The sequence below is a fragment of the Panicum hallii genome, chromosome 9, assembly GCF_002211085.1.
Source record: "Panicum hallii strain FIL2 chromosome 9, PHallii_v3.1, whole genome shotgun sequence".
In the NCBI taxonomy this organism is placed as follows: domain Eukaryota; kingdom Viridiplantae; phylum Streptophyta; class Magnoliopsida; order Poales; family Poaceae; genus Panicum; species Panicum hallii.
Window position 1 is genome coordinate 53220506 of NC_038050.1, and position 22938 is coordinate 53243443.

At 45.8% G+C, this 22938-nt stretch overlaps 2 pseudogenes; both read right to left on the bottom strand.

The window, feature by feature from the left end:
• Positions 1-3134: 3134 nt before the first annotated feature.
• Positions 3135-4646, bottom strand: LOC112873133 (annotated as a pseudogene).
• Positions 4647-9183: 4537 nt separating this feature from the next.
• The window catches only part of LOC112875647, a 28622-nt pseudogene continuing 14867 nt past the window's right edge, over positions 9184-22938 (bottom strand).

A 22938-nucleotide genomic window follows, 5' to 3' on the forward strand; every position in this document is an offset into this window, starting at 1 on the left:
AATATGTATGAAGTTTCCGATTTACCCTCAGATAAAATTTAGTTAAAAGTTTCTAACATGTGCTTAAAAAATTTTGGATCTATGTAGCAAAAAGTTTGAAATGTGCTAGAACAAATTCCTGCAGCTCTGACCGCAAGTTTGGAACTACAAAGTTTTGGATCCGGGTGTATAAAGTTTATAATATGATAGTAGAAATTTACAATGTGTTAGTAGAAAGTTCATAAATTTGGAGTCAAAGTTAAGAGTTACAAAGTTTTTGGATCCTTGAAATGTTTGAAACATGTTAATAGAAACTTTTGAATTTATTAAACTGCAAATTTTGGAGTTAAGTTTGTACAATATTTTTAACTAGTGTCTTCAAAGTTCCTGAATTCAAAGTGCAAAGTTACCAAATTTTGAACGCAAAGTTTTTCACATAATGTTGAAATCTGGACATGTCAAAAGTTTTGAATATATCGTTTGAAACTTTTTCATATCCAATCTCAAAGATTTTAGATGTTTACTTAAAAGTTTGAAACGTATAAAGTTATTTATACGAAGTTTTCCATTCACTGGAAGAGAAAAATAGTTAAAAGTTTTAAATATATGCTTTGTAAAGTTTTGTATATAGGAGTACAAAGTTTGTAACGTGTTAGTACAAAATTTTTGGACGTAGGAGTGAAAAGTTTGGAATTGCAAAGTTTTGAATCTAGTTGTACAAAGTTTATAATGTGCTTGTAGAAAGTTCATAAATTTGGAGTCAAGGTGTGGATATACAAAGTGTTTGAATCTTTCATAGTATAATGTTTGAAACTTGTTAGTAGAGTTTATTGATTTTGGAGCGTAAAATTTGGAGCCAGTTTTTGAAGTGCTAAAATGGGCGGAGGACCATTTTAGTACCAGAAGGAGAGCCAGATAGGGAAACTAGTGAGTAAATAGAATCTAGAGAGCGGAACTACCGAGTAATTAATGCGGAGGGGAGAGAACAGCAGGTCTGCGTTGGGTGCCTACAGCGTGTTCGCCGCCAGCTGCTAGCTACACGTGCGCGCCGTTGCCAACTATCAACGCTCGCCAGCGGTCGTAGCGAACGCGCGCCGAGCAGCGGCCCCGATACTAACACATATGGGAGTACGGGACTCATGTCAGTTTATGACAATTTGGCCGATCTTATTCTGTCATGAAATCATCGTGCAACAGTAAGTGATGTTTTCTGTTTGGTCTCGGTCGTAAGTTCAGTGACGTTTTGTAATTTCGTCACTAAACTTACAGGGTTGCAATTTTTATGACATTTTTGGTCAAAAACACTATGAATTTATGAGGTATTTTTATTTATCGTAAAATTTTTATCATGTATCAGCAAATTTTGTAGTATAACATGAGACAACTCGCCGCCTTGCACGAGCTCATGACGAAGTAGAGCAAGACACGGATAGCACTGGGTGGATGAACACAAACCAGTTCTGAACTCACCAGCCATGTGCAATTATCTTCACCGTGGTTGTTTTCGTACGGGTGGCATCTACGTGCGCAACTACGGTGGTGTTCCGACTCCCACACTTGCACGAGTGTCTTCGTGAGGATGCGCGCAAGCATCGATGCTGGCAATGGCCTCCTGGGTCGCGATGTCTGGCAGGCCACACTAACCATACCACTGCAACACCACTCAAATGCTAGGTTGCTTCCCGTATCAGATAAAGTACCAGTCGGATAATCTAAACATTCATGCTAGCGCCTCTTATGGAGCAGACACAAATACTTCCCATAGCAGCCCATTTGGAACACCGTTGCAGATAGTTTCCGTAGTGGCCCATGCTAGACTGGGGGCTATTCCTAGAAGGCTCCACCGCCGTGGGCCGTCGTGGGCTGGCGCTGCTCCCCCGCCGCCTGCTAGCTCCGACGCTGTCTCGGTGCCTTCGCCGCCGCCCTCTGCCACTGTCGACGCTAACCCGGCTCATCATTATCGTTGGCCGAGCTCCCCCGCCTCCACTGTCACCCACCGGCTCTGGTGCTGCGTCCTTCTGTTGCCGCCGTCCCAAGCTCCTCCTCCAACTCCGGCCGACTTCCCCTGTAGCCAACCCTGCCGGCTACCATCCCCCACCGCCCCGGCAGGCGCCTAGCTGCCATCTCGACTGTTCCCACCGCCGATCCAGCAACTCCCCGCGATCCTCTATAGGTCCAGCGACACAGCAGCCCCGGCAACCCTAAACTCTAACTCCAGCAGCTTCAGAACCCTAACTCCAGCAGCCTCGGTGGCGTGGCGGGCGGCGCTGGCGGTGGGCTGTCGGTGAGCTTTCTGCGACCGGTTGGATCCCACCCACGCGCGTAATTTCTAACATTAGCGTGCTCGACCCTGCTGCATGGCCGCTCCGATCGGCGACGCCAGCGGGGTGGCATCACCAGCGCTACTGCGTGTTGGGCCCGTGGGGATGTTTCCTTTTTTTCCCCATGGACACAACGGCCCAGGATGCTAGCTAGCCGTGGTAATAGGATGGAGGTCCACGAGCAAATGTTTGAACCTCTTTTAAATAAAACCTTTTATGTTATTTTCTAATCTTTGCACTAATTAAGGGAAAAAGTCATTTTGTAACTTCTTTACTTTTATACAAAGATATTTGTTGAATCCTAATTCAATAATTTGTATGACATGTTCAACATTTTGTATTTGGCCTACAAGAAGTCAAAACACCTTTCATAAGCACCCAACATTTTTAAAATTCTTCTCAAACTCAACAAATATTAAACCTCATTCAGATTTTAAAATCCGGAATTTATGTACAGATTGTTGAAAAAAAATATTGGAGATATAAATTTGTATACTCAAATTGTTGAATTATCGTGCATAAATTGCTAAACGATTAGTGGCATCAATGATAAATATTGTACATGTAACATGTCAGCAGTGCTATGGGATTTTTTTTCCACTGCCATACGGGCGGCTGGCGTGACCTGTGCTTGCTCCGCGAGTATATACAGTGTATCCGGTATCCAATTTCTAATAAGGAAAAAGCTAACGAAAACAATGCATTGAGCACACTTGCCTCTGTGTATCGATTGTACAAAGTCAATTGTAACGTCAGCAGCATAATTAATGACAGCGAATGTTAACCATTATTGGAGTAGATCACAATTTGGCAGGGATGGATGAGGAGTGTGGATTAATTGGGGCGTAGGATGGCCGTGATGATTACAGCGAGAGCACGATCATCCACGAGGAGGCCCGTGTGCGACACATTGCGCACCTTCACCATACTGAACTGAGCCGCGGGGCGCCTCCACGCCGGGTCGACGGCCACGAGGCTCGCCAGGTTCACCAGCCCGTCGCCGTCCCCCATGACCATCCTCGGCGCCGCGTCGAAGCCGTCTCCCGGGTACGCCAGCATCTCCGGCGTGTCCACCCCCGGAACAGGGGCAGCACGCGGGACTCGTACGGCCCGACGGCCGCGCCCATCCCGATGTCCTCGAGGAACGCGGCCATGTCGTGTGCCGTGTAGGCCCTGCTCCTGGTGGTCACCAGCGGCCGCGCGGCGCCGAAGACGCCGGGACTCGGCAGCGGCCACAGGCTGCTCTGCAGGCTCCGGTACTCGTCCCTGAGCGCCAGCGGGTCGACGAACGGAAGGCCGAGGCTGTTGCCGAGACGAGCGTGAGCATGCCCAGGACGACGCCTCCCCACGGCGCGGCCACCGGCACGAAGCGCCTGCGCCACGCCAGGGGCCGCCGCAGCAGGAACTGGTGCGACAGCGTGCCGCCGTAGCTGTGGGCCACGATGGTGACCGGCCTGCCGCCGTTGCGCCGGCTCGCCCGATCCACCAGCCCCTTGAGGCGGGCGAAGAAGGCGTCGCCGGCCCTGGACGGATGGCCCGGCGGCGCCACCGCGTACCGGAAGTCGTAGGGCGCGCCGAACAGGGTCTCGCCATCGCGGTAGCCGGCCCGCTCCAGCCGCGACAGGAACCGGTCCATGTACGAGAAGTTTCGGCGTTCCGGGTCCGGGTAGCGGAAGGCCCGGACGGAGCCGAAGAAGGGGACGCAGGTCATCCGCTCGGCGAAGCAGAGCACGCCGGTGGGGTCCTCGAGGGCCGCGGAGTCGAGGAACAGGCGGAACCAGCCTCGCCCCCTGCGCGCGGCGCAGAGCGGTGACGACGGGCAGTAGAGCTCGGTGAGGCGCGCGTCGAGCTCGTTGCTGGCGTACCCGGGCACCACCCCTCGAGCTCAAGGATTTGGACAGGATAGCGGGCACAGCTGGGACAAGAAGCAAGGCCGCCCAGCACAGCCTGGCTGCTATGGCCATGGCAAACGCGCTCGATCGATTTTGCTTGGGGCTACTTCTTTTGCTTTTGCCAACGATAAATGCCTATATATCGATCGTATATAGGTACACCGTATTACCTTCAATGCATTTTATGTCTGGCTGATAACACTGCGTACATGTACATAGTACTACATCTCAACGGCTTCCATGTGGTGAGTTTATTTCTTATTAAAGGGACTTGGTTTAGCTAGACCGGGTCGAGGTCTTTTCAGAAACTCGATTTTTTGTCAAAGACACGTCTCATACACAACTGAAGCTGTGTCAAGTCTGTGCATTTTTTTCTTGACAAGGGAAGTCCATGTTTTGTGTCTCTTTATAAGAAGAAAAACAACTAACCAACCCAAATTTCAAATGACAGCATGCGGGAAACTCAATTTGGCAGTTCAGTTTGGCAGCAACTGAAGCCACCATTTCCCAGGCAGCATCCACGAGCACGGTGGTTACCCAACCTCTCGCGGCGGCGGCGGCGCGATTGCAGCACCTGCAATTATCACCAGTGGCAACCGCGCGCGGAAGCCGTCGCCGTCGATGCAGATCTCGACTCCACGCCGGGGGCAGTGGGACCAAGGATTGGGGCTCCTACGCGGGGCCAGAGGGTGGCGGCGGAGGGGGCTTCCGTCGAGGGTCTCGTTGTCGTTAGGCGGCGAGCGAGTGTGAGCAGCCGGTGGCCGCCAACGAAGAGCTCGCCCGGGGTCTCATCTCGCGTTGGACTGGGCTGCATCGCTGTTCGTGGGCCGACGACCGATGGCGCAACATCTCTTCCGTCGGAATTTTTTTAAAAAAGGGTTTTAAAAAATAAAATTCGAAAAAGGAGCGCCGATTGTCAAAAATTCAAAAAATGGGTATCTCCCGCCCATCAAGCGGGCGGGAGGTTCCAAAACCATTTCCAGGCCCCTCCCGAGGGCCTCTTCGTGAATAAGAAACGCGAATAATAAACTTTTCTTATTCGTGAAGAGGTCCTAACGCGACCCCGGGGGCGTCCCGCCCGCCCAACGGGCGGGAGGTCCCCCCACTATATAAGCCCCCCACCTGCCTCTAAATTTTCATTTTATTCAGCAAAAACCAGAAAAAAAAGAAAGGGAGGAGAGGAAGAGAGAAAAGGAAGCGGCGAAGCCCTGTTGACGCGTCGGTTTGGAGGTATATTCTCATTCTAGTCATATAATTACTTGAAAATAACTATAATCTAGGAAATATTTCTTAGGGTAGTAATGTTTTGAATAGTTTTTAGTATTTTCAATTGTTTTTAGTATAATTTATATTCTAAATAGTTTAGAATCTGGAAAATATAATCTGAGAATCGCTGAAACTTAGGGTCATTGTGTATTAATATGTAGTATAACTAGTTTATTAATGATTGATAGATATGTCTTCCGAGAAGGGTATTTTCAGTATATATTATGGAGAAGGAAATGTGATTTATGGGCCGAATGGGGTAGATTTAAGTGAATTCAACTGTGCGGTCAGAGGAATTACCAGACCGCATGAGAGGACATTTGAATCCCTATGCAATTGGTTAATGATGGGATTAAGGATTAATTAGGAGACACACACTGTGAGTGTTCAGTGCATCATAAATCGTACCACTCGCGCTTTGATCTGAGAGCTGATGCCACTTGCAAGCAACGAGGACTGGTTAACTTATCTGCAAAATGCAAGTCATTGGCAATGGCCACTGGTACTCCTTATCAGTGTGCACCAGAACCCTTTGATAAATATTAAAGCTGCTCCGAGGGATGAAAATGTTGATGAAGAAGTTGAGGAGCCAAACATTATGGAGGTGGCACCGCAGCACCTCAATGCGTGGCTGATGAGGGAAGAACATACCATTTATTGTTGAACAGCTGCAAGACGAAAAACGTGAATTGGATGAAGCAATGAAGGCCGATTCGTCTACTGATGACGAGGATGTGCCTGAAGAATGGGTAAGCAGCGACTTCAGTCATCTTGTCGTAGATGAGGAATCCAGCGTGGCTTGTGATTGTAGGGAGAACGAAGTTGTACAGGGTGCGAGTTACCACTCAATTGATAAGGTGAAGAAAGCTGTTAAGTGTTGGTCTTTCTCTCTTATGCGAGAGTTCAAAACAGTCGAGTGCAAATCTCGTAAGTACGATGTGGTATGTGTGAAGAAGGACTGTCCGTGGCGGGTGCATGCCTATAAGGGAAAATGGAAAGATTATTGGGAATGCTCAATTGTCACTCAGCACACTTGTCATTTGTCGGGCGTGCAGAAGTCCCATCGCAGCCTTACATCACAATACATCGCAAATGAGATGTACGGGATGATAGTAGAGAACCTGTTATTTGAACCAAAGTCTATTATCAGGCATATTCAAGAGAAGTATAAGTATAATATTTCGTACAGCAAGGCGTGGAGTGCAAAACAGAAAGTGTTGGAGATAAGGTTTGGGACGTTCGAGGCTGCATATGATAATATTTCTCGATTGCTGACCATCCTTTATCAGAGAAATCCTGAAAGCTATTATGACCTGAAAAGTCTAGACAGAGAAGAAGATCCGTCCTTCATATTGCAGCGGGTCTTTTTCAGCTTGGATCCATGCATTAACGCATTCCAACACTGCCGGCCTATCCTGTGCATCGATGGGACCTTTCTCACAGGAAAGTATAGATTGCAAATGCTGACAGCTATTGGAGTGGATGGAAACAATCAATTGCTTCCTGTTGCTTTTGTTTTTGTTGAGAGTGAGAACACAGACAGTTGGTACTGGTTCCTAGAACGTGTTAAGCTTGGAGTCGTTCGGGATTGGGAAGATGTCCGCCTAATTCATGACCGTCATGCCGGCATACTAAGGGCAATACTAGATTTGCAGGAGGGGTGTGTGGAGACCGGAGAGCCGGCCAAGTAGCGTGATGTTCGCAGTAGGTGGTGCATGAGACACATCGGTGCAAATTTTTTCAGGCAATTCAAGAACAAGCACCTTATGGATATGTTCAAGAGGCTATGCAAGGAAACAAATCAACAAAAATTTAATAAGCAGTGGCATAAACTTGATGAACTGACCGGGAAGAAAAGAAGCGAGGACGCAGCAAAACCAGAACTGCACAGGACGAAGCAGAGGCTTTGTGTCCTTTGCCAACAGATACTGCACGTATTCGTAGAATTTCTGGGTCAGCGATGAAAATCTTTTCTGAATGGATTGAGAATGAACCGAAGGAGAAGTGAGCGTTGCTTTATGATACCGATGGTGCAAGGTACGGCATAATGACCACCAACTTCGCCGAGGTTTACAATTGGGTGATGCGAGGTGTTCGTGAGCTTCCACTGGTTGCAATTGTTGAATTCATCGTCCGCGGGTGTACCGATTACTTTAGAGATCGGTTCACTAAAAATCAGGCATATATGCAAGATCCTGACAGATATTTTGGGAGAATGATGACAGATTATATGACCAAGAAGGCAGCTAGCGCCCAGCTACACCACGTACGGCAATGTGGTACACAGGAGATTAAGTTTGAGGTAGCTCCCAAAGACAGAGCACGACGTGGCATGAGACGTCAAACTCCTGTAAAGGAGTGCATCCTCAATTTTAATGGAACTTGTTGTTACTCATGCATAAGGTCAAAGTTGCTGCACGTAACTTGTTCTCATGTAATGGCTGCTTGTGCGGATATTGGACATCCTATCGATATATATGTTTCCCATTACTTCAGAAGGAGACAATTGCCAGCACCTGACAGTATAAGATCTATGGGTTCCGTATGGTTGGATCGTTTACTGAGGCAGCAAATCCTGTGATGTATATTCCAGACCCGAGAACAGCTCGGGTTAAGAGAGGGCGCCATCAGACACGGCGTATTCGTAATGACATGGATGAGTTAGAGCTCCGTACGAGGATACAACGCTGCAGTGCATGTAACCAGAGTGGACACATGTATAAACGTTGTCCGAACAATGATGCTGGGTCTAGTTCTGCTGAAGCTGGCCCTACAGGTGATGCTACAGATGGAAGACTTTCGGTTGCATCAAGGAGTGGGAGACGTCGCCGATCGAGTGCTACTACGACATCAGGCATCGTTTAGTTGTAATTTTATTTGAACATTGTTTGCTCATGTGTAATATTTACCGCGTTGTTCGTAATATTTGGATTCTACTTTGCAAAACGTAATATTTGGATTCTACTTTGCAAATCTTGTATTTGAAAAAAGTATGAATTTTAAATAGTTTTTAAAACATAAATTCTATTAAATAGTTTGTAAAACATAAATTCGATCAAAACCATCAAAAAATAAGTTGTAAAATATAAATTCCATCAAAACCATCAAAAACCATAACCATCAAAAACAAAAAATAAACAACCTCCCGCCCGTTGGGCGGGTGGGATGCCTCAGGGTCCTCTTCGCGAATAAGAAAAGTTTCTTATTCGCGAAGAGAACCTCGGGAGGGGCCTGGAAAAAGTTTTGGCACCTCCCGCCTGTTGGATGGGCGGGAGGTCCCCGGCCCCACGCCTCCCGCCCGATCAACGGGCGGGAGGTACCCATTTTCCGAAATCTTCCGAGTTGGCACCTCTTTTTTAAATTTAATTTTTTTAGGCCTTTTTTTTTAAAAAAACTCTCTTCCGTCGCTCCGTTCGAGTCAAACCAACATCCCATTCGACGGAGGGGAGATCCAGCCAGCCCATCAGGTGCAGCATCATCATCAGGTTCAGCTGAGCCTGAGATGTCATGCCATAAGCCACACCGTGTAGTCTAGTCTCGCAGCAGCTGAGGATACATAACGTTGAGCCACACCGTAGTCGTGGTCATAGCAGTGCACAATGCCAATAGAGCTATAGAGCTATGGATAGGAAATGCTAGCTTGCTGCAAACGTTCAGTCAGCGCCTGCCGCCAGCATGTCAAGTGGCACCCCCTGCACATCTGATGCACGCTGCTTCGCCGATGGTAAGCTCATCAGCAACATCTAGTCTAGTCTCCCATCGCAGGGCAAGGTCTAAACTATACAAAAACCTGGGTTGCCAGTCAACCATCTAATATCTGGTACCATAAAACGTGATGAGCGTTTGTGAATGGCACCAGAACAGGGTGCCGCTACTTCTGCTATAGGTACTGCACCTCTCAATCACCAAGGAGAAAGGTTACCATCGTCACCAGATTTCCTAAATACTGCACCTTGCAGAAGATACGAAGCCTTGTTCCGGACCTGCATCGAACAACATGCCTGAGCCTAAGCAAAGGAAAAGAAGGGCGCGTAAAAGCTTGCAGCAAGCAAGTTTATGTACCTTTGGTGCATACAATCTCCAGTTTCTGAATTCAATCTGCGTGGAACAGTTACGCAGATAATTACGCCAATGCAAGTGTCAACAACCATGATCTTGTCTCTGAACGCATCACTTGAGAAGAGTAAGTTGTCCATCAAAACTAAATGCACATAAAGCCTGAAAAAGTGGCATTCTTTCTCCTTCACTTTGATGGATGTGACTAGCTTCAATATCTTTTCAACATTTCCCACCTACAGACACGAAGGGCAGAAAGTCACTGCACAAAACCAAAAGGACACAAGGCAGCACATATCTTTTCAGCATTCTCAGGCTCTACCTTAAGGCCAAAGTTAATCTTCAGCAGCTGAAGTGCCAGCTGACTCCTTAGGAATTTGCCGCGCACATTGGTCCCAGTAATGGTTGTAATGCAGTCAACTATCCTTAAACAATTAAGGTCCATAGTAACCCTGCCATGTTATGAAATTCACTTTAAATAGGCATAAAATAAATTGTAAAGAGTGAACCATGGGACAATTTTCAGGAAACATCTGTACCAAAACATCACTACTAAATACTGTGTATGCAACTTTATCACGCCCTCAATGTAATATGGAAGCTTATATCCTACTTGTAGGCATATTGAGCTAACAAAATTCATCAGCACTATAAGTTGGGGATAACTCCTAGTCAGTCTTTCATGCCTACTTTAATTACTCTGCACTTCCTGGGTTGCAGATAAATATACTTTATGACAGACAATCAAGCATGTACGAAAATATTATCTCTGGGCGATTGATTCAGCCACCATCACACAGCTACTTTCCCACTCACTAGTATTGAAGTATAATACAAGTGAATTCAGGCAGTCTCCCAATATCAGCAGCAGGCCTTCAAGCCCACGGTCCAAAAGGAGGGAAATGACAATAACAAGGAGTTCTTCTGACTCAGAAGGCGAGAATATGGAACACACTTTTCTGTACAATAAACAAATGGAACAATAAAGTAGAATTAACCAGGTAAGCAAATTCCACCCTTTGTCAAAACAATATTTATCATATTTCTCAAGAATCAAATTAACACAAATGGAGGTGACTGTTGACGAGAAAAAAAAAAGCATTATCACATATTATGGAACAATAGTACAATACAGCCACGTCACACAAATTTGGAATAAAGAAGAATGGAACTTGAAATGTCCACTAGATTGGTAAATCTGGGAGAATCATAGCATGTTAGCATGAAACAATAGTGAATTCCAAGCAAATATTAATATAGCATAATAATGTCAGAAAGAAACATAGACATAGCAACACAAGTATCACACTGGACATTCTATCGCGGATGGAACTTGGCAACACAAAGCACCAAAGAGAGTAGTATCCTTTGAAATTTTGAATTTCAACAAAGAAATAACTAAGACAATCATCTTATGCTAATTTTACATTAATGTCCGCCAGTTTAGGTTTTATAAGTGAACAGCGAGCAGGAATACTTAATAACAATTTCCACCATGTTAAATACTGTACCTGATTTTGCAGCAAGCAGATACAACTCTTAACCATGCAATGATGTAATGAATGACGATAAGTTTAATTTGAATATGAAAGCTACTGGACAGTACTTAACGATTCTTCTAAATGGTGAGCCGGGAGAATTAATCCAACATCAACGAGGGCTGCGGCAGGGGGATCCTCTATCCCCTATGTTGTTCATTCTTGCTATGGATGTTCTGAATAGTTTATTTGTGAAAGCACAAGAAGAAGGGTTGCTGCAGCCGCTATCCACCCGGGTTGCGGGTCAGCGGCTATCACTTTATGCTGATGATGTTGCGTTATTCATTAAACCGGTTGAAGATGAGCTGCTACTAACGAGAGACATCCTTACCATATTTGGGGAAGCCTCTGGGTTGGAAACAAATTTGCAGAAGAGTAATATTGTGCCTATTCGGTGTGAACAAGTCCCTGCAACTGTGATCAATGAGACACTTCCTTGTGCAGTTTCAGAATTTCCATGCACTTATTTGGGACTTCCCTTGTCCAATAAGAAGCTACGAAAGTCTGATCTTATGCCATGGATTGAGAAGATTGCGGATAAACTTCCCGTTTGGAAGGCAGGACTCATGAACAAAGCTGGTCGGGCGACTTTGGTAAGGTTTGTCTTGGCTGCCATCCCGGTGTACTTGCTCATTGCTATGAACGTTCCCAAATGGCTCATCAAAGCAGTGGAAAAAATTCTGAGGGGCTTCCTTTGGCAAGGAAAAGAGAAGGCAAATGGAGGATGTTGTTTGGTGGCGTGGTCTAAAGTCACGCACCCCCATGATCTTGGGGGTTTGGCCATACCAAACTTGGAAGTCATGTCTTGGGCCTTACAGATGCGGTGTCAATGGTTTAAGAAGACACGGATGGATAGGCCGTGGACTGATTTAGAGCTTCCTTCTCATCCTAACGCGCTGGCTTTGTTTGCGGTTGCGGTTACCACGGAAGTAGGCAACGGGAACAATACTCTCTTTTGGACTGATCGGTGGATGCTTGGCTGCTCTATTGAAACTTTGGCGCCGACGGTGTTTGCTGTCATTGCTCTGAGAATTCGAAGGATTAGGACTGTGGCCGATGCTCTTGCCGATGAGCAATGGCTGCAAGACATTAGAAATGGAGGCGGGTTATCTTGGCACGGGATCAGAGATTTTTTGAGACTTTGGGACTGTATTATGAGCATCACTCTCCATGGTGACCAAGAAGATCGACACATCTGGCAGCTCGATGGTTCAGGTTCAGTAACCTTTGAACCATGGCGCCGGTTGTGGAAATCATGGGCGCCGGGCAAGTGTAAATTGTTTCTCTGGTTGGCAATTCAGAATTGCTGTTGGACAGCGGATCGTTTGGCCAAGAGGGGTCTTGAGCACTCGGACAAATGCCCGCTTTGTGACCAAGAAGAAGAAACTGCCCAGCACTTGTTGACTACCTGTGTAGTCGCGAGGCAAGTATGGTTCTATTTGTTCCAAGCATTGGATCTCGTTTCAGCGGCTCCTAGGTCGAATGAAAGAAATTTTGCTAACTGGTGGCGAAAAGCAATGAAGAAAGTTCAGAAGGAGAAAAAGAAAGGAGTAAATTCCTTAATCATTTTGGGAGCCTGGGTCATATGGAAGCATAGAAATGATTGTGTTTTTAATGGCGCCTCTCCTTCGGTATCCTCCATTATGAGAGACATCAAGGCAGAGCATGACTTGTGGTGCTTGGCAGGTGCCAAGAGGCTGGAGAAACTGGAGGTCGGCAGAGGACTTTCTCCTTAGAGTAGCCTCGGTTATGGGTGTTTTTGGTCAAGTTTGTTCCAGTTTTGTTTTTTTCCTGATTAGCTCTTTTCTTTTCTGAGTTGTAAACTGAGTCTCATACTTGGTCCCTATATGAGACAAGATTAATGTAAGGGGACTACCATTTCTCTCTCTAATGCAAAGAAGCGCAGCTCTCCTGCGTTTTCGAAAAAAAAAGTACTTAACGAATGACCTGAATATTTTCAGAATTTTCACCACCTGAAGGTGGCAATTCCAAAATGGAGCGAACTGCATGTAAGCGATAACCGAGGAAAGGAAGAAAAACTTGTATGGAAAAACATAATAGAACTTGTATGGAAAAAACTAAAGACAATCATAAAATGTGTTCTCCCAATGGTAGAGCAAAAGGAGAACACATTTTATGATTGTATTACCTCATCTAGGGAAAGAATACTATCCCAAAAGTCGGTTGCAAAAACTTGTAACTTCATATTGGATGAATACAACACTGACAGGTAGTGGCATAAGGATGCAGTATAGTAAAGGAATAAATCACTGATCTGAACATAGTTGACAAACAAATTCTTACACTTTGTTAGTGTCCATGATGCTATTGAGTCTTCAACAGAACCACATATCTGAACCGACTTTAGAAGCCATCCATCCATCAGCATGCCTTCAAGAAACCCCTCTCATACAAAAATATTATGAGGAAGATGCTGAAATTAATTGCAAGTAACAAAGCCAAAATCTGGAACAGGAGATGGATAGAGACAAAAGACAGCCGTAAAGTTGAACTAACAGATACATTAAGGAATACTACGATAGAACCATAGTGGCGCAGATAGAGAAAAAAAGTTCAGCCAATTCAAACACTGTGAATGTACAATAGACTTTAGTTAAAAATCAGAACAGTACACACTGGGACAAAAACAAACCTTGTTGTATCTCTAGATCAAAACCTAGATGCTCACTCACACAGAATGATTGCAAAAGTTGACAAGCTTCCACGCCCATATCGCTAAGGTTTGAGGGGGCTTTCTGCAAGGATAATTTAGTGGTCCAAAATAAAGAAGGAAACTATCTGGAGGTCTGAGAGCAAACAAACAGAATAGTGGTATGGTCATTGGACCTGGCAGCCAAAAATTTGTTGAACCCATGGAGGTACATCATCTGTAGCATCCAACCCTTTGGCATGCAGATTGGAGAAGAAGAAACATCAACTTCAAATTTAAAGAGGAATTGGTAGTACTCCAACTTGATGTGGTCAGACGATTATCTTTTCCCCACAGTCCTCAAATAACTTGCAAAACGTAATCTCGTTCTCCCTAACATCCGTGTTTTCGTCATCTGAACCATATCCTCTGGGGCGATGATTAGATTTGGTAGCCTTAGCTTTGAGCTTGTCCTTACCAGTTTCAAAGTAATCAAGTAGGAGATCGTCCTGTTGGAATTGATCTCTCTCTGGGCCATTGGATCCCAACGGGCCCGATGACCCACCTCACTCCGCGCCCTGATCGGGGGCGTCCCAGGCGTACCCTAGCTGGTGGGCCCCCGTCGCGCCGCGCTATAAAAAGGAGGTGGGGGCCAGCGGCACGAGACACGAAGTTCACCGGCCGCCGCCACCCCACCCACAGTCAACCCTAACCGATCTAGTCGTGCGCGGTAAGCGGCGGGAAGCTCCACTCCGGCAACCTTCAAGGCTCTCTGCTTCGACCCCGACACCGTGGACGCGACCTCGACCTCGACCACCGCGAGTGCGTACGTCTATGGCCGGACCACCCCGAGCTCCCCGCGCCACACCACCATGGCGGGCACGTCGGCATCCGCTTCTACCCAAGGGCACGAAGGTATTGCTGTGCTCCTCTCCTCTCTCTATTTGCCTCTGCTTTACCCGATTAAGTCATCGCAAAGAGATTTTCCTAGTCTAATCAATGCAGTAGTAGATCCTATAGTCTATCATTGGTATCAGTTGTCCTAGCTATTTGCGTTGATTAGCATTGGAAAATGAAGTAGAAAAGAACCCCAGAAAAGATCCCAGAGAAAACCCAGTGCAAAACCCGCGAAACCCTAACCCTAACCCTAGATCTCACACAGAAAGGGGCGACCATCCAAGGATCACTTACCTGGTCCACCTTGCGCCGCCCACCGTCGGCGTGCGCGGGACGCCGGTACGCCGACCAGATCCCGCGAGCACTTGGACCTCGCGCGGACAGAGGCCGTGCGTGCCACTGCCGTGCCACTGCGCGTGCCAGATCAGGGCACCACGGAGAAGCCGCTCGACGGCGACGCGCCCACCTTGCGGTGGACGCGCGCGCCGGCGAGGGGGCTCGCCGTGGTGCCGCTCCGCCGGTCGCCTTGCTCTCGCTCGGGTGAGTGGAGAAGAAGGAGGCGTCGGGGAGAGAGAGCGAATGATCTAGGGTTTCGGGGGAGGGGCTGCGCCGTGTGTTTTTGATCCACCGAAATCCACGCGCGTCCGTTGATCTCGATCCAACGGCAGCCATCGTCCCACGCGTGTGTGGGCTTCTTTAGGCCCAGGCGGGGAAGGGAAAGCGCGGCCCGGGCCCAGGTTTTCTCGCCCGGACGCGCGAGCGCCTGCGCGGCCGTGCGCGAGGGAAGGCGGGCCGGGCCTTAGCAGGCCGCGCGCGCGCACGGGCTGCTGTTGCCGCTGGGCCGCCGCACGGGGAATGGGCCGGCTGGGCTGGTTGCAAAAGAAAGAGCTGTGCATCATTTTTCAATTTCCAGAATCACTTTTCCAATAGAATTTGATTGAATTTGATACATTTCAAATTCAAACTTGAATGAACTTTGATGCAATGTTTATAAAAGATAAATTTCGACATATTTTTGATAGAATTACAGTTTTTCCGCTGCAAAGATTACATAGTTTCATGTGCTTTAATGGTTACTCGTCTTGAAATTTAAATTTGAACCAACGGAATAATTTAAATTTTTCAAGGCAAATAGATATTTTTCTGAGTCGTAATATTGTTATCTTTTTGACCAACGTTAACAAGTGACAATATTGCATCTTTTACTGAATTACCTTTTATAGATATTTTTCATGTATTATTTCTATTTATGCCCAACGGTATTCTAGATTTCATACAAACAGAGTTTATGCCTCAATTTTAATAGATAATTTTTATGTATTGATTCTAATTCTGCCCAACGGTGTTTTAGTTTTGATACACAAGGATATTGCATATTTTAATTTATGACCAACGTCGTATTTATACATATGCAACAATTTATTTGACTCTAATTTAATGTTTTCACCACTCATGAATGTTTTCAGGAGGAGTATCAATGATGTTTTCCATCAACGATATTCCAATATTAAAGGGAGATAACTACAATGAATGGTACAGAAAGCTGGATCTCTATTTCATCATGGGTGAATTGGATTGGGTCCTAGCTACACCAACTCCTACAGAGCCTGTGCTCCCTGAGAGAGAGGACACAGACACAGATGCTTCTTGGAAGCAAACAGAGCTTGCTTATAAGAAAGCAAGAGCAGATTATGAGAGGCTGTATGCAAAATGGTTTCCTGCCAACAAGAAGTGTTTGGCAGTGGTAAAGAACACGATTGAGCCTGCAATTATGGGCTCAATCCCAGATTGTGCCACCGTCATAGAATATCTTGAAAAATTAAAGAACCAATACACTGGTTCTTCAAAGACTTATGCAACCCAGTTGATCAAACAACTGGTTTCAGAAAGATACACTGGCGGTGGCATTAGAGAACACATTCATCGCATGGTCAATCAGAACAACAACCTTAAGTCATTGGACCTTGCCTTCAAGGAGGATCACATTGTCCATCTGGTTTTTGCTTCGTTGCCAAAAGAGTTTGACACGTTTGTTGTCAATTACAACACCCAACCGCAGACTTGGGACATTGAAAAGACCATTGCAATGTGTGTTTAGGAGGAGGAAAGAATAAGATCCACCACTGGCGGATCTTTAAATTATGTAAACAACAAGAAAAATACCAATTTCAAGGGTAATTTTTCTTCCTCCTCTAAAGGCAAAAACTCTCAACAACACAGACCGCAGCAGGGACAGGCTCTAGTAGATAAAGATCAGTGTTTCTACTGCAAAGAGAGGGGTCACTACAAGAAGAACTATCACAAATACTTAAAGATGATCATGGAAAAGAGAGGTGAGAATGTTATTTCATTTGTAAATGAATCCTTGTATATAGAATATTCAAAATCTACTTGGTGGATTGATTCAGGAGCAACTGTTCATGTTGCAAATTCTTTACAGGGATTCCATTCGACGAGAACCACTCAAAGAAGCGAAAAGCAAGTTAGAGTGGCAAATGGAGATCAGGCAGACGTTGAAGCAGTAGGAGACGTTCATTTGGAACTCGACACTGGCTTCATTATTGTACTTAGAGATGTTTTATTTGTTCCTTCTTTACACAGAAACTTAATTAGTGTGTCTCGCCTGGACACAGATGGTTATTCTTGTCTATTTGGAGATGGGAAATGCTTGATCGAATGTAATGATACAGTAATTTCCACTGCATTCAGAAAGAATGATCTTTATTTGATATCGTTACGCGAAAGTGTTAATTCCGTATGCGATAACAGTGCGAATGTATCCTCGTCTACACTCGCAAATAGAAAACGTAAGAGAACTCAAGATACGTCGTCGAAATTATGGCACTGTCGTTTAGGCCATATTTCGAGGGGGAGAATAGAAAGATTAATTAAAAATGACATTCTTCCTCCATTAGAGTTCTCTGACTTAGAGCAATGCATTGAATGCATAAAAGGAAAATTCGTAAAGAAAATAAAGAAAAATGCTAAGAGGAGCACAGGTGTATTAGAAATAATTCACATAGATATCTGTGGTCCGTTTAATGTAAAGAGTGTGGATGGTTATGATTCATTCATAACATTCACAGACGATTATTCCCGTTATGGATACATTTATCCAATTAAAGAAAGATCGGAGGCTTTGGATAAATTTAAAATATTCAAAGCCGAAGTAGAGAATCAACACGATTTAAAGATTAAAATCGTAAGATCCGATCGTGGAGGGGAATACTACGGTCGACATACCCAATATGGTCAAGTTTCAGGACCTTTTGCGAAGTTCCTGATGGAACAAGGCATAGTAGCCCAGTACTCGATGCCGGGCGAGCCTCAGCAGAACGGAGTGGCTGAAAGACGCAATCGCACCCTAATGGACATGGTGCGAAGCATGGTCAGTTACTCTACGTTGCCAGTGAGTTTATGGATGGAGGCACTAAAAACCGCCATTCACATTCTCAACAGAGTTCCAAGTAAATCGGTGCCGAAAACGCCGTACGAAATGTGGACAGGAAGAGTGCCCTCACTGAATCACCTGCGGGTGTGGGGGAGTCCTGCTGAGGCAAAAGTATTTAACCCGACCATTGCAAAACTAGATTCCAGAACGGTATCTTGTCATTTTATTGGCTATCCAGAAAGGTCAAAGGGTTTTCGTTTCTACTGCCCAGACAGATCCACGAAATTTGTAGAAACAAGACATGCAGTTTTCCTTGAGGATCAAATGATCCGGGGGAGCGGCACAGCAAGGAAAATTGATCTTGAGGAGAAGCGGGTGTATATACCCAATCCTGTGATTCAGGAATCCTTTTTCCCGCTGCCCGCTGTGTCTGCACCGCCAGTGCAAGTCACTCCGATGCCGACACCTGTGATGGCTCCTTCTGTGGTGACGATGAATGAGGAAGAGGAACCCATTCATCAGGCTCCTGACGAGCCAATTGCCGCACAAGAAGAGGAGCACCAGCAGCCCCAAATAGATGAGGCACCGCAGGCTCAGGCTCACGGGAGACCTCAAAGAATAAGGAAGCACGCTATTTCTAACGACTATGAAGTCTATAATAGCGAAGAAATTCAAATGGAAGATGATCCCACTTCATTTGAAGAAGCCATGAGAAGTGAACATTCGTCGAAATGGCTTGACGCTATGGAAGACGAAATAAAATCGATGAGTAACAACAAAGTGTGGGACCTAGAGGAGATTCCTAAAGGAGCCAAAACAGTAGGCTGCAAATGGGTCTACAAAACCAAATATGACTCTCAAGAGAATATAGATAAATTTAAAGCACGACTCGTGGCTAAAGGATACACACAAAGAGAAGGAATTGATTACAACGAGACATTTTCCCCAGTCTCTTGTAAAGATTCTTTCAGAATCATAATGGCTCTTGTAGCTCATTACGATCTAGAATTACATCAGATGGATGTGAAGACAGCATTCCTGAACGGGGATCTAGATGAAACCGTCTACATGGCACAGCCGAAAGGTTTTGTCGTGGAAGGTAAAGAAAAATTGGGATGCCGTATGAGGAAATCGATTTATGGGCTAAAGCAAGCTTCAAGACAGTGGTACTTGAAGTTTGATAAGACAATAAAAGAATTCGGGTTTAAAGAAAATGTCAAGGACAATTGCGTTTACGCAAAATTCAAAAATGGAAAGTACGTCTTCCTAATTTTGTATGTGGACGACATTCTACTGGCAAGTAGTGATGTAAGTCTGCTGCTAGAAACGAAAAAGTTTTTATCCTCGCATTTCGAGATGAAAGACCTCGGTGAAGCAAGATTCGTCCTAGGAATCGAGATTCACCGAGACAGATTGAAAGGGGTATTAGGACTGTCGCAAAAGACATATATAGAAAAGGTACTAAAGAAATTCAACATGCACAAATGCAGTGCCTCACCTGCACCTATAGTTAAGGGCGACAGATATGGGGAATTTCAATGCCCCAAAACTCAATATGAGGTCGACCAAATGAAAATGGTACCATATGCTTCAGCTGTGGGAAGCCTCCAGTACGCACAAGTGTGCACACGCCCTGACATAGCTTACGTTACCGGGTTGCTTGGCAGATTCCAGAGTAATCCAGGACCAGAACATTGGAAATTGGTAAAGAAAGTTCAGCGCTATTTGCAAGGAACAAAAGGCCTCATGTTAACGTACAGGAAAACAGAATCTCTGCGTATCGTAGGATACTCAGATTCCGATTACGCAGGAGATGACAGAAAATTCACGTCAGGATATGTGTTCACCCTGGCCGGGGGAGCAATATCGTGGAAAAGTTGCAAACAAACCGTCACTGCATCGTCCACAATGTATGCCGAGTTTGTTGCGTGTTATGAGGCTACGGGGCAGGTGAACTGGCTAAAGAAGTTCGTACCCGGTCTGAGAATGGTTGATAATATATCTAAACCATTACAGTTGTACTGCGATAACGAGCCCGCAGTAATGTATTCTCACAACAACAAGACAAGTGGTGCTGCCAAACACATAGATATAAAGTATTATGTTGTGAAAGATAAAGTCCGAGATCAGATCATAAATCTTGAGCATATAAGCACAGTGAAAATGCTTGCGGATCCGCTAACGAAAGGCTTACCACCCAACGTGTTCAAGGAATACGTAGCCGGCATGGGGCTAAGGGATAGCCTGTGATCTTCGGACTACAATGGCCCAAAAGGATAAAGAATCCGTTTCTGAATGGAAGCGTGAATTATAGCTGCTAAATCCATCGACAGCTGATCGTGACGATGAGGCATGCTCTATATACAAATCTATGACGAAACGCGAAAAGGTAAAAGTAAAAGAATAGTACAGGGTGAGATCAAGGGGGAGACTGTTGGAATTGATCTCTCTCTGGGCCATCGGATCCCAACGGGCCTGATGACCCACCTCACTCCGCGCCCTGATCGGGGGCGTCCCAGCCGTACCCTAGCTGGTGGGCCCCCGTCGCGCCGCGCTATAAAAAAGAGGTGGGGGCCAGCGGCACGAGACACGAAGTTCACCGGCCGCCGCCACCCCACCCACAGTCAACCCTAACCGATCTAGTCGTGCGCGGTAAGCGGCGGGAAGCTCCACTCCGGCAACCTTCAAGGCTCTCTGCTTCGACCCCGACACCGTGGACGCGACCTCGACCTCGACCACCGCGAGTGCGTACGTATATGGCCGGACCACCCCGAGCTCCCCGCGCCACACCACCATGGCGGGCACGTCGGCATCCGCTTCTGCCCAAGGGCACGAAGGTATTGCCGTGCTCCTATCCTCTCTCTATTTGCCTCTGCTTTACCCGATTAAGTCATCGCAAAGAGATTTTCCTAGTCTAATCAATGCAGTAGTAGATCCTATAGTCTATCACGTCCAAGCCGATAACCTTCTTCCTGAAAGTAAAGAGACATATATAGGCTTGGTAAATCACTGAAAAGGTATAGTACCTAAGTACCTAGGGTACTTGATCGCCGCTGCTTGACCTTAAGTGCCAACTTTTGTATTGCCCAGCAGTCCACAAGGGATCTAAATTTCTGAAGGCCGATTCAATACGACCTTTTGATTAGAAAATTCCTGCTACATATTACTACTACCTGGATTGTATAATAAGGACATAGTTCGAAACTCACATTCCATTAAAACCCTAAATCACAGCAGCGGATTGCCCTGACCCCAGCTACATCGAGCATCCACAAGGCCCCTTAAATGAACTTGTCCTCTGATCTGGAGGGGAGGAAAAGAAGCAGAGGCGGCAGATCTGTACCTCTTCGTTGGGAATCTTTTGCTTCCTTCATGGTTTTTCTGGTGACTATGTTGGTGGTGATCGGAGTTTGGCGGTGCATGTGGGGCGTCTTGGACATGAAGGTGTTTTATGCGGATGGTTCAGCATTGACGATACTTTCTTTGATGTTTTCTTCTGCGTCGGTGCTCGATTCCGCCGTGAGCTTATCTGCGCCGGATGTGTCCAAGGTGTCTGCGGTATCGCTGGGCTTGCAACCACCGATCTGGCTGCTGGAGGTCGGGGGATTGTTTTGTCCCTCCGAAGTGGTTCAGATGGCCTTGTTGTCGTCTGTGACTGCTTTGTGAGGTTTGTTCTCCACCTGCTCGTATGTTCGAGCTGGTGTTCTTCAGTTCTCCTTGCGGGATTGCTACTTGTCAACTGGGTGGTGCCGATGAGGGTTCCGGCGACTAAGCCTGGTGAATGGAAGGACCGTCCGGAACGTTCAACGGATAAATGGCATGCTTCTAGTGTGCTACTGATGGGCTTTGAAGATCTTTTCGTCGATTCGGGTTCCGGCCGTGAGTTTCATCCTGGGTTCTTCTTCATTGCGGGAGATGGAGAAGGCTCGGCCTGCGGCAGCTACGGTCGGCGGCGGCGAGGATCGCTGGGTGCTCCTGCTTTGGACTTTTATGTAATTCTTTCTTTTATCAGGGGTGCCCTGTTTAAGGAGATGGATGTAAAAATACTATGATAATAAAATCCAACCCTTCTTCTACAAAAAGTTGTCGGTCCTCTGGTTCTTTTTTTCTGCCCAGCGTCAATGCTGGAAGGCTCAACCATGAGCACGATGCTTTGCTTCTTTTTTGGTTTCTTTTTATCTTTCTATTCTAATTCTTGTAATACCATCTTCAAGACTTCAACATTTTTTTGAGTTGATTCAACATTCTGAAAAGACTAATTCTACACTTTGGATAAACTAATTCAACATTTTTAGAATAAATGTTGAAATAGAATACTACATCTGTTGAAATGATCTATTCAAAATGTTGAGATAGTATATTGAAATGTTAAATTTTTAAAATAAAAAATAAAATAACATATTGGATCTTGTTTTGTTACATTAATTCCGAAAAATATTCAGGTTCAAACGGATTCTAAATCGGATTTATGGTTTAAGAGAAAAGGTCATTTGAGGTTAGGAACTAGATTACCTTTCCACCCACATCCCGCCATTCATGCTGCAACACGTGTCTACTTCATCTGCCAGCCTGCTCGGCTCCCGTCCGTTCCGCGCACGCTGCTGCTACCCACCTTGTTTTATCCTATCCGTTTATTTTAATCTGCAAGGAGGTTAAACAGTGGAAGACATGTAACAAAATATCTTTAAGAAGATGTGTAGGTTTCCGGGCGGCGGGTGTTGGCTGGGCTGGGTTTGGGGGGTTGCCGGACTGGGGGTAGGGCTGGAATGGGCTAAATACTGCTGGCGCCTCGGGCCATGTCGGGTATCTCGGAACATTCGGGGACCAAGGAAATGAATCCTGCCTAAAAAAAAAAGGAAATGAATCCGAATTCCTGAAATCAGTTTGGATTTTCGGGCATCGGCAATATGGGCTATTGGGCTTGCGCCATTAGGCTATTTCCAGTATA